The 12,618-nt window shown below is 48.9% G+C and overlaps 1 protein-coding gene across 2 annotated transcripts in view; it reads right to left on the minus strand.

The window, feature by feature from the left end:
• Window positions 1–12,618, minus strand: part of LOC144797830 (uncharacterized) — a 127,302-nt gene that overhangs the window by 99,526 nt on the left and 15,158 nt on the right. The window lies entirely within an intron of this gene.

Below are 12,618 nucleotides of genomic sequence, written 5' to 3' on the forward strand. Positions count from 1 at the left end.
GCACTAGAAAGTGATTTCCTTAATCCAAGTTTTCGGGTAGTATTGACAATAAAAAACACACATTTCTTTGTAAAACACTAGAAAGGTTTTTTCGGGTCCAGACGCTGTGTTACTGTCTTCAGGATATACTGCGGCAGATTACAAACACAGTTTTGCAAGTCACATTAGACACTGTACTGCAAGGAAATGGATACTTGCAAACACTGGATGGGCTAAATCAAGCATACATGTCTTGTTTTAAACTTACATATGGTTTAAATAGCTGTATTCTAATTTATGCTGATATACAGGACTACAGCAAGGAGGGGGCAACTTCATAAGGAGTTACCGAAGAGCAGAGAAGAACTGACCAAATAACACTATCCAGTTTAGAGTGCTAAAATAGAGAGCCATATCATATGGCTATGCACATTTCTTTTTGCCACTGGACAGGGTTTTGTTTTGGTACTAAAAAAGGCTGGCCAGAAAATGGAACACCTCTCATTTCGACGCGGTTAGTGGCTATCGTTCTCAACCATCATTCTAGGCCAAATATCTAGCAAGAACTACTGACAGGACACGCCTCCCTTCTTACAATCAAACTGCAAGCTAAGTGCCATATCTGTACATTCAGAGGGGCAGCAAAGGAGATGGGCCCTGGAAGAACCCACAATAGGATCATGGATCTCATGCAACATACATCATGGATGATTGGAATTTCTCTATTTGTCATTAGGAGGTGACCCAACCCTAGGCCACCTCTAAAAATGTAGTGCATTTATTTAGTTATCTATAGCGCAAACTAGACCCGAAGATATGCAGAGTTGCACAGCAATAGTAACAGGGATACATAAAAGAAAAATACAGGATTTTTTTTTTACAAATTATAGTGTAGAAGACGGACAAAATAGTTCGGAAGTAGAGATGATAGGTGTGAGAAGTTGGCCTGATGTGCAGTGCTCACTATTCTAGTGATCACTATATATCAGTCCAAACAACCCTTATTGATGATTGGTTGTAAGTCAACCTTATAGACCAGCTATCCTAGTAGCATGGATACGAGCAGTCTAAGGCTAAGACTCTAGAGGGCGTGTTAAGCCAGCTGTTTTACCATCACATTACCCCTTGAACACCCAGTGAAAGGACACCACACAAGTGTTATGAAAATAAACAATGTATTTATTAGAATCACAACAACCCTGTACTCTTTATGAGGACAGGGTGCTAAGCACACAACAAAACTCTTACGAAAATACTTTTAAGTTAGCACGTTACACAAATGCCCGAGGGGCACGAAAAACCATATACGCTAAAAGTGGAATGCGAATTACTAGCAGGTAAGTAACAGTTCTAATAGGCTTTGGAATCGCTAGGACTGGACTAGGGAATCGTTAGATTACTACTAGGAGGCCTAGGGGGCTCGGGTGCAGAGTGTGCACTCTCACGCGGGATGCGGGACAAAGTCTATGGAAGCTAGAATTCACAAAGTTAGTGTTCACGGGCGAACCCGACCTGGTAGGGAGAAAATGACAGTGGATCCTGACCCTTGGATAGTGAGGCTATGCTGGGACACCGGAGTGCCGAAGTTACCTAGCCCAGGGGCTGCAGCTGCATAGGTCTGAAAAGACGTCGGGGATCTCGTTGCCGGACCAGGAGCCTGGAAGGAAGAAGTTGCTGGCAGGCGACCAGTGAAGAAAAGTTCGATGGATCCAAGCCTGGATCAAGGAAGAAGAAAACCTGAAAGCAGAGGGGACCAAGTTCTTGAATCACTAGCCAGTGATTAAGTGGGCACCAGGATGGCACCGGGCGAAGTCACCGCAGTCAGGTGAGTGGGCGCTGCTGGGCTCTGCAGTCTCTCGGACCAGGAGGCGTTGTCGGCGACCAGGATGGAGGTGCGAGCTGTCCCACGAAGGATGAAGTCGTTGGCGTCGAAGTTACCCAGGATTGGGCAACAAGCCTTGGCTAATTCAAGCCCACGCGGTGGACTCAAAATGGCGTCTTGAGTGGACCAGGAGGGTCCAGGGTGCTCCTCTTCGGGGAGGGAGCAAGGGCCAGTCTGGAGCAACCAGACCAGCAGCAGAAATGTCGTCGGGCGTCGTCAGGAAGGCCACAAGCCAACGGGCTAGTAGCCAAACAACGCGGTGAGCAGCGGAAAGCAGAAGGGCCCCACGCAGATCGTGGAGATGCTGGGGGGCTGCACTTCGGAGCTGGAGCTGCTCAGAGTCGGGGCTTTTCGGACCCCAAAGCACTCACCAGTAGATTACTCGGCGGGCTTGCTGGAAAGAAGTCGTGCAGTCTTGCAGATGGCCGGTCCCTTGAGGTCTCGTCGCACCCACGGTTCTCAGCTGGGCTGTAGAGGTGGGTAGAGGTCAGAGGTGCCAGGGAAGCCGGTTCTCGTCGAGCTGGGCAGTCGGATTCCGGAGGAAGGACTTACAGCAGACCGCAGTGTTCTTAGATGGTGCCTGCGGATGCAGGGTGACTACTCCTTAGTCACAAGGGAGAAATCTTAGGAAGAAGTCTTGAGTTCCTTTCGCAGAAAGTAGTTTCAGGATTCAAAGATGATCTGATTTGGAAGGGGGCCAGTCTCTACCTTTATCCTGTAAAAAGGGGCTGGCACGCGACTAAGTCCTGCCCTATGGGTGGGACTAGGAGGGGGGTGGTTACACCCACTTCCTTGGCGGGCTTTTCCCCAGCACAGGGTCTGGAGTGACCCTGGAACTGGTTCCAGCCAGCCTATGCACAGTGAGCACCGGGGTGCCACGTGCAGTCACCTTCCTCTAAAGCCCTGCCTACCTACAATACACAAAACCCTGTCTGGGACGGTGCTGGCACCGCCCCTGGCAGGAAACCCTTTGTCCTTATCTCCTGCTCTGGGAGGACTCCCAGCAGCAGGAGGGCAGACTTGTGTCTCGGTGGCAGCATCCATTTTGTGGATGCTAAGGCTCTGTCTGACTTTTAACCGGGTTATAGGTTACAGGCATGTCGTGTCCCTCTAGAAGGGTGGAATGCTAACCCCGTCGCCAGAATTGGCGAGGGGTTAGTATTCCAATTCGTATGACACCTTACTCGACATGTTTTGATAAAGCGATACCAGAGTTGGCACATAACCGCGAGGATTATAATGCACTTAAGAGTATATGGTATGCGATATCATGGAAACGGCTAAGGGATAGATCCCGAAAGCCGCAGACAGGCTCAGCTCATGCTAGAGCACCATCTCACACGATTCCAAGCACTCTGCCTTCAGGATTGTTAAGGCCTGCCATAGGAGTGACTGATAGGAGATCTGTGTGTCCATTTTAGGGTTAGATATAGGTATACTATATCTACAGCAAAGGGTGATTACACCACCTTGCCCCAGCTGTCAAGCAGCCAGTTGTGTCAGATTTGGATGGCCAGCCAGGGGTGGCATAATACATGCTGCAGCCCCTGGTAGGCCCTGGGTACACCTATGCCCTGGGTACCTAGGGTACACTGTACAGGGACTGGTAAGGTGACTCAGTATCCAATTTAGATATGTACCTAAGGTACATGGAATCCATTTTACAGAGAGAGCAGTAGGCCTGGGGTCCTGAATAGCAGGGCCCCAGGTCAACTAAGTCAGAAAACCAGCAAAACACCAGGCAAAAAGTTGGGGGCAACCATAGTCAGGGGTCAACCTTCCTACATAACCCCCCCCAAACGAAAGGAGATAAGGCTATCCTTGTCCAGGTAAGCCTATATTGCCTAAGTGGCCATTTAAGGAAGTACCAGCACTGGCATGGTTACCCCCTATGTCATGGTCCGCTAAGCAATCCCTCACCCTAAGGGTGTCTGAGGGTCTCCACCATAGGGAATCTCTACCTGTGGTGTGTTTTGTCAAAGAAAAAGGCTGGTGCTGAAATGGAGTACTGAAGTGAGGCTCCACTAATTTTGGGCTCAGCTTCCTCCAATCATTTTCCACCATATAGGCCTTTCTTTCCAAGACTGAGTTGTTTTGGGCTCTCAGGGTCAACCTCTGGCTACCTACAGCTGGAGGTTGGGTCCCTCTGTTTGGCTTACTGGAGGGACAGGTCAGGTCTGGGGCCCTCAGGTCCCAAGTTTGGCTGTGCCCAACAGTGTCCATCTGTGGGAGGTCCCTAACTAATTTTAAGGGGGATCCCTCAGGAGTATGTTTTATTTTCACTTGGCTAGGACTACTAGCTTCAGTGCCCTTAATCTGCTGATTGGGAAATTCTTTTGGACAGGGGGCCCGTTGGGGTCCAACACTGGCCTCCCTGACCTCTACAGCCCTGGGCTGACTGAGGCAGGGTAGAGAGGGGCAGGTTACCTGCTCCAGACTGGGTCCCACCTTGGAAGGATCCACTGACATCAGGGGTTCTGCCAGGCTAGGCCTGACTACCTCTGTGGCAGTTTCTTCACAAGGGGTCAGATCAGTTCCCTGAGGAGGCTGATCCTTTCCTAAAGTCTGGTGGGAGGGAGATTTCTCTTCCTCCTCAATACTCTCTGTCTGAGTGGAGTGATCCATAGTTTCAGGCTTCACAACACTGTCATCTGTCTGAGTTTGAGCTGTGGCCATCACAACTCTCCCAACCTTTTCAGGAGGGGGCTCAGTTTGGGTGTGGGCTGTGACCATCACAGCCTTGACAACCTGTTCTGGGAAGGAAGTTGTCTGAGATTGGGTTGTGACTGGCACAACCCTCCTGACCCGTTCAGGGAGGATATCTTGGACTGGGGCTGTGGCTACCACTGCCCCACTAACCTTACCATGGATGTTCACCATTCTAGAATGGGTCTCTTGCTCTACTTCAGCCCAGGCTGAGAGCTCTAAATCATTCCCCAGTAGGCAATCTACAGGCAAGTTTGGTGACACTGCCACTCTCTTGTGGCCAGTGACACCTCCCCAGCTGAGATTGACCACTGCCATGGGATGATTTCTCTGTACTCCATCAATATTGGTTACCTGGTATGTGGCACCAGGTAAAAGTTGCCTGGAGGGGACTAGACTCTCAGTCACCATAGTGATGCTAGCCCCTGTATCTCTATAGGCCTCAACTTTTATACCATTGATGAGGGGCTCCTGTCTGTACTTGCCCAAAGTGTTGGGACAAGTCGTGAAGTTGGCAAACCCCATGCCAGTCTCACAGACAAGAGTATCTAAGTTTGGGGACCTGGTTAGGCCAGAGTCCCCAGGAACTCCCAAAGTAAATGCACCCAAATTCTTGGGGGCACTCCCACCACCTGGGGGATTACTACTAGTAGTAACAGGAGGTTTGGGAATGTTACTTGGGGGTATGTTTTCCTTATTGTTATTCTTGGGGCAACTGCTGTCAGTTTTTAAATGACCCACCTGTTTACAGGGATAACAATAAGGTTTCTTCTGATTGTTGGAAGGATTCTGGGACCCACCCCCCTCAGAGGATTTTTGGGGCCCTGGTGTGGTTTGATCTGAAGATTTATTCCCACCCTTCTCTTGAGGCTTGGTTGATTCCTTTTTCTGGTCACCACCTTGGTTCTTGGGCCTAATCCTGGTTCTGACCCATTTGTCTGCCCTCTTACCCAATTCTTGTGGAGAGGTCAGATCAGAGTCTACCAGGTGCTGGTGTAATAACTGGTTCTGACAATTATTTAAGACTTGCTCTCTCATAATTAGATTATACAATCCCTTGAAATCAGTAACCTTACTACCCAGTAGCCAGCCTTCCAGAGCCTTAGTGGCACAATCAACAAAGTCAGACCAGTCCTGAGACTGAGTTTTCTGGGTGTCTCTGAACAGCAACCTGTACTGCTCAGTGGTTAAACCAAACCCATCAACCAGTGCATTTTTCAGGACCTGGTAATTGTTAGCATCCTCAACTCTAGTAGTGAGGAGCTTATCTCTACCTTTACCATCAAAGGAGAGCCACAGTATAGCTGCCCACTGACTCTGGGGAATGCACTGCACAGTGCAGGCCCTCTCCAGAGCAGCCATCCATTTCTGGATATCATCCCCTTGCTTAAAGGGGGGCACTATCTTAGTCAGGTGTTTAGTATCTAAACCCTTCTCTCTATCTCTTGGGAGATTGCTGCCACCAGTGGGAGCTAGCCCACTCATCTGCTGCTCTCTTGCCAGGGCAAGCTTCTCTTTGGCCAGGGCAATTTCTTCCCTCTCAATCCTCAGTTCAGCTTGTCTCATCCTAGCTTCATGCTCCTTTCTCTGAGGGGAAGTAAATCTCCTCTGTGGAGGATTCCTTCTCCCCTGAGAAGAGGCATTAGAGTGCAGAGATCTATTGGAGTCCCTAGAAAGAGATCTATCTCTCCTAACTCCAAGGTTAGGCCCACTTCGGGTTAGTACTGGGGGGCCCCCAGATCCTAGCCCAAGTAAGTCTAAGTTGGTCCTAGTTAGCCTTCTGACTACCTCAAGACCTTTGTCTACCTCATCCCCAGAGAGTACCTCCTCATCCTCCTCCTCAACTGCTGAATCAGTGTTGGGGAGGTCTGGATCCCCAGAGGTTCCCTCTAAGGCTGGCATGCTCTCATGTAACTGAGAGAGCTTTCTGGCATCATATGTCTCTAAGAGACCTATCAGAAAGGGAAGGGTGGGGTTAGACCCCTGCTTCAGTTTCCTGGAGACACAGAGTTGTCTCATCTCCTGAAAATTGAGAGCTGCATATCTTGAAGTGACCTCTGGAGGGTCAACACTGACCAGGGGAGTCTCAGTAGAGTCCCCCTGAGTCGACATGCTTTTCTAGTGAGGTGTAAGTGGTGCACTTACCTACACTATATGTTTGCCTACTGATCCCTTGCTAGAGTTGTAGTTTAGGGTGTGCTAGGCCCTAGGAGCTACAACAGCTGGTTCAGTAGAACTCAGAGTATTCTAAGCTAAGTTATATGTACCTTTAGTACTTATGTGATCTTTCACAAGATATTCTTAGGGCATGTGTGGTAAAACAACAGCAAGCTCAAATCCCAACCGCTGCTCACCAATGTGAGAAGTTGGCCTGATGTGCAGTGCTCACTATTCTAGTGATCACTATATATCAGTCCAAACAACCCTTATTGATGATTGGTTGTAAGTCAACCTTATAGACCAGCTATCCTAGTAGCATGGATACGAGCAGTCTAAGGCTAAGACTCTAGAGGGCGTGTTAAGCCAGCTGTTTTACCATCACATTACCCCTTGAACACCCAGTGAAAGGACACCACACAAGTGTTATGAAAATAAACAATGTATTTATTAGAATCACAACAACCCTGTACTCTTTATGAGGACAGGGTGCTAAGCACACAACAAAACTCTTACGAAAATACTTTTAAGTTAGCACGTTACACAAATGCCCGAGGGGCACGAAAAACCATATACGCTAAAAGTGGAATGCGAATTACTAGCAGGTAAGTAACAGTTCTAATAGGCTTTGGAATCGCTAGGACTGGACTAGGGAATCGTTAGATTACTACTAGGAGGCCTAGGGGGCTCGGGTGCAGAGTGTGCACTCTCACGCGGGATGCGGGACAAAGTCTATGGAAGCTAGAATTCACAAAGTTAGTGTTCACGGGCGAACCCGACCTGGTAGGGAGAAAATGACAGTGGATCCTGACCCTTGGATAGTGAGGCTATGCTGGGACACCGGAGTGCCGAAGTTACCTAGCCCAGGGGCTGCAGCTGCATAGGTCTGAAAAGACGTCGGGGATCTCGTTGCCGGACCAGGAGCCTGGAAGGAAGAAGTTGCTGGCAGGCGACCAGTGAAGAAAAGTTCGATGGATCCAAGCCTGGATCAAGGAAGAAGAAAACCTGAAAGCAGAGGGGACCAAGTTCTTGAATCACTAGCCAGTGATTAAGTGGGCACCAGGATGGCACCGGGCGAAGTCACCGCAGTCAGGTGAGTGGGCGCTGCTGGGCTCTGCAGTCTCTCGGACCAGGAGGCGTTGTCGGCGACCAGGATGGAGGTGCGAGCTGTCCCACGAAGGATGAAGTCGTTGGCGTCGAAGTTACCCAGGATTGGGCAACAAGCCTTGGCTAATTCAAGCCCACGCGGTGGACTCAAAATGGCGTCTTGAGTGGACCAGGAGGGTCCAGGGTGCTCCTCTTCGGGGAGGGAGCAAGGGCCAGTCTGGAGCAACCAGACCAGCAGCAGAAATGTCGTCGGGCGTCGTCAGGAAGGCCACAAGCCAACGGGCTAGTAGCCAAACAACGCGGTGAGCAGCGGAAAGCAGAAGGGCCCCACGCAGATCGTGGAGATGCTGGGGGGCTGCACTTCGGAGCTGGAGCTGCTCAGAGTCGGGGCTTTTCGGACCCCAAAGCACTCACCAGTAGATTACTCGGCGGGCTTGCTGGAAAGAAGTCGTGCAGTCTTGCAGATGGCCGGTCCCTTGAGGTCTCGTCGCACCCACGGTTCTCAGCTGGGCTGTAGAGGTGGGTAGAGGTCAGAGGTGCCAGGGAAGCCGGTTCTCGTCGAGCTGGGCAGTCGGATTCCGGAGGAAGGACTTACAGCAGACCGCAGTGTTCTTAGATGGTGCCTGCGGATGCAGGGTGACTACTCCTTAGTCACAAGGGAGAAATCTTAGGAAGAAGTCTTGAGTTCCTTTCGCAGAAAGTAGTTTCAGGATTCAAAGATGATCTGATTTGGAAGGGGGCCAGTCTCTACCTTTATCCTGTAAAAAGGGGCTGGCACGCGACTAAGTCCTGCCCTATGGGTGGGACTAGGAGGGGGGTGGTTACACCCACTTCCTTGGCGGGCTTTTCCCCAGCACAGGGTCTGGAGTGACCCTGGAACTGGTTCCAGCCAGCCTATGCACAGTGAGCACCGGGGTGCCACGTGCAGTCACCTTCCTCTAAAGCCCTGCCTACCTACAATACACAAAACCCTGTCTGGGACGGTGCTGGCACCGCCCCTGGCAGGAAACCCTTTGTCCTTATCTCCTGCTCTGGGAGGACTCCCAGCAGCAGGAGGGCAGACTTGTGTCTCGGTGGCAGCATCCATTTTGTGGATGCTAAGGCTCTGTCTGACTTTTAACCGGGTTATAGGTTACAGGCATGTCGTGTCCCTCTAGAAGGGTGGAATGCTAACCCCGTCGCCAGAATTGGCGAGGGGTTAGTATTCCAATTCGTATGACACCTTACTCGACATGTTTTGATAAAGCGATACCAGAGTTGGCACATAACCGCGAGGATTATAATGCACTTAAGAGTATATGGTATGCGATATCATGGAAACGGCTAAGGGATAGATCCCGAAAGCCGCAGACAGGCTCAGCTCATGCTAGAGCACCATCTCACACGATTCCAAGCACTCTGCCTTCAGGATTGTTAAGGCCTGCCATAGGAGTGACTGATAGGAGATCTGTGTGTCCATTTTAGGGTTAGATATAGGTATACTATATCTACAGCAAAGGGTGATTACACCACCTTGCCCCAGCTGTCAAGCAGCCAGTTGTGTCAGATTTGGATGGCCAGCCAGGGGTGGCATAATACATGCTGCAGCCCCTGGTAGGCCCTGGGTACACCTATGCCCTGGGTACCTAGGGTACACTGTACAGGGACTGGTAAGGTGACTCAGTATCCAATTTAGATATGTACCTAAGGTACATGGAATCCATTTTACAGAGAGAGCAGTAGGCCTGGGGTCCTGAATAGCAGGGCCCCAGGTCAACTAAGTCAGAAAACCAGCAAAACACCAGGCAAAAAGTTGGGGGCAACCATAGTCAGGGGTCAACCTTCCTACAATAGGCTGTTACAGAGGAAGGAGGAGTAAATGCAGTTATTTCAGAGGTAGACATGGTCAGGTTATTAGAAGTTGAGGGGGAAGTATATCCAGGGACATTGGTTATTTTAGGAGGTCGGGTTCAGCTATGTGTTGAGGAGTAGTTGTATAAGGCTTTTTCTGAAGTGTATGAATGATTGAGTGTTATGTAGATCCTGTTGCAGAGCATTCCAAATTCTAGGCGCATTCCCAGAGAAGGAACGAGTGAGTGATTTTTCTTTTCTAAGTTTGGGTGGAATCAGAAAAAATTTGTTTGAGCTTCACAAAGGCCTCTTTCTACCAGCTCTTAAAACCGAAAAAGCAGAAACGTCCAGCAAAATCAGGACAGCCGTCAGCCTCACATGTCAAGCCCACAAAAGTCTATCTCAAATAGGCAACCAGGTTGCGCTCTTCTCATATCCCCGGTGAGATCCTGATAGCTGGCAGCCTGCTACGATCTAAAACATCTTGGAGGTGTTCTAGGTTCTAGAACCTGGTCTTTGATAGGGAAGTGGTATGAGTGGTTTGCTTTGCTAAATGAAGGATGATTATAACATGCTGAATTCTTTAAGACACTGCTGCCCAAACTTTTTAGAAACACGACCCTAGCCTTAATGGACATGTGGCGGGCAATTTTTTAATGCACCTTAAGCACTGTGTCGAGAGCACTGTTATTTAATAAAAAAACTAATTTTCTATTGAAATGGTCATTAAATTTGCACAGGCATTCATCTTTAAAATATATAGCACACAAATGATAATGTGTGGAAGGCAGGTTTCATTGAATATTTTTGAATACAGTGAAGTGTCTTGATTCATTTTGATCTTATTAAAAAAAAATTCCATCACACTTCAGAGTTTCAAAAATATTTGCTTCATTTTTAGGTCTCGCCTGTCGATGCGCATGCGCATCGAGCAAGCGAGACTATAGGGGCTCATCCAGACTTTATCTAACTTGCAAGGAATCGTGGCGATTCCTTGCAGTGCCCGTGACTTTTAAGCTCAATGCGCATGTGCATTGAGCTTAAAAGCGCGTGCACATGCACCCAGCCGCCTACTCTCTCTCTCAGCCTTCCCACAACTCCTCCCCCTCACTACTTGATTGCACGGCCGCTAGGCCGTGCCTCCCCTACTCTCCTCCCCCCTCCTCCTCTCCTCCCATGCCTGCCTGCCTCAACTCTCCGCCTCCCGCCCCCTCCCCCTAGTTTACAACGGATGCATGCAAACATGTTTTTTCAGCCCCTCACTACTTGATTGCACGGCCGCTAGGCCGTGCCTCCCCTACTCTCCTCCCCCCTCCTCCTCTCCTCCCATGCCTGCCTGCCTCAACTCTCCGCCTCCCGCCCCCTCCCCCTAGTTTACAACGGATGCATGCAAACATGTTTTTTCAGATTGCAACGTTATTTTCTGCATTTGAACTGCTGAATGCTAAAGCTGACATGGATTGCAAGGAGTGGCGGTTTGCTCGGAGCCGAGTTCAGTCCTACACTGACTGCTTGGCTTCTTTGTTTCACACACTACAGAAAACATGGTGAAGGGAGGGGGAGGGCTTGGAGCTGCGAGGTTTGTCCCCTTCCGGTCTGACATCCGAGAACCGGATTCCTGGGTTGCTGTTCGGTTCATTCACTCCAGGATCAACCGTTGGCTGCTGTTCTTGGCAGCGTTCCCGAGGGGGTGAATTTTTAAAGCCATATTCATATTGCATTGGTTGGGCGGGTTGCCATGGACACTGGTAAGTGAGGCTTTAAGTGCAGCGCGCAAATAAGGTTGCTTATCGTAGAATGTGAAGCAGTATTGGGATTTTTGTTGTGGAGAAGGTACGACAAAACGAACGCGTTGGATGAATTCATTTTATTACCTGTTTAGTATTGATTGGTCGCCGTGCAGTGAACTCGAGGTTTGGGTCAAAGGTCGTCGCCAGGGACCAGGCTTTGCATTTCGCGCAATAAAGGCTGTTTGTAGCCATACGCTTTATAAGTGTTTCATGTTGTTCTTTTCTTTGGTGATGAATTATTTAGGCAACTGGACACGATCCCGAGCTGTTTTTTTCGTACCTTCAAAATAATTTTGTTTGTTGGGTAAGAAGGCCGGATGTATTTCTTCCCTCAATCCAGAAACTTTTATTCTTTTTCCAATGCAAGGAGGCACGTGCAATCTAGAGTTGCTTTCGCTTTCTCCTCCAGTTCAAAACAGGGTTGGCTGGTTGGGAACCGCGTTACACACTGGACGTGCACCTCCCCCCTCCCCTTCTCTGCCTTCCCTCCGTCTTGTTTTTTTACTGCCTCATTAGTTAACCGCCCCACCTCCACTTTGTTGTCTAGTTGGCAGACTCAGCTGAGAGGCCAACAACTGAATGGGTGCATGCAATAGGTCTCGGAGCATTTGAGTTAGAGCTTTTAGATTTGTTTATGGCTTTTTTTCTTTGTAATTCTTTAGCATTGCCTACAGGAAACAAAAATGCTAAAGATAAAAAAAAAAAACATAAACAATTCTAAAAGCACAAACTCTAATGCTGCGAGACCTATTGCATTTCCAATGCTTGTTGCTTTTTCTAACTGTTGAATGTGTACTGTGACTTTACAGGTGTTTGCATTTTGCTGTGCATTACAAGAAAGTTACATCTCGTAAACACCAGTCCCCATGTTAGAAAAATAAACAGCAAACTGTCAGAAGAACATAGTCCCACATTTAACTCCTATTTTTGAAGCGCAGTAACTGTGACAAAATAAACACAGGAAAAAGGCATCTTTATTTATTGCTTGGACTTTTGACACCCAAAAAAAACAGGCTCTTGGCCCACTTATGTCTCACGATCCACAGTATGGAAAATACTGCTTTAGGAAAACTCTGTGGCTAGGAACAGAGGTATAATTATTGACAATGCAAGAGCTAATGCTTGTGCCAGGATCATGAGGACAAGTGCCAAGGGGAAGGCAGATCG

The sequence above is a fragment of the Lissotriton helveticus genome, chromosome 12 (assembly GCF_964261635.1).
Source record: "Lissotriton helveticus chromosome 12, aLisHel1.1, whole genome shotgun sequence".
Classification (NCBI taxonomy): domain Eukaryota; kingdom Metazoa; phylum Chordata; class Amphibia; order Caudata; family Salamandridae; genus Lissotriton; species Lissotriton helveticus.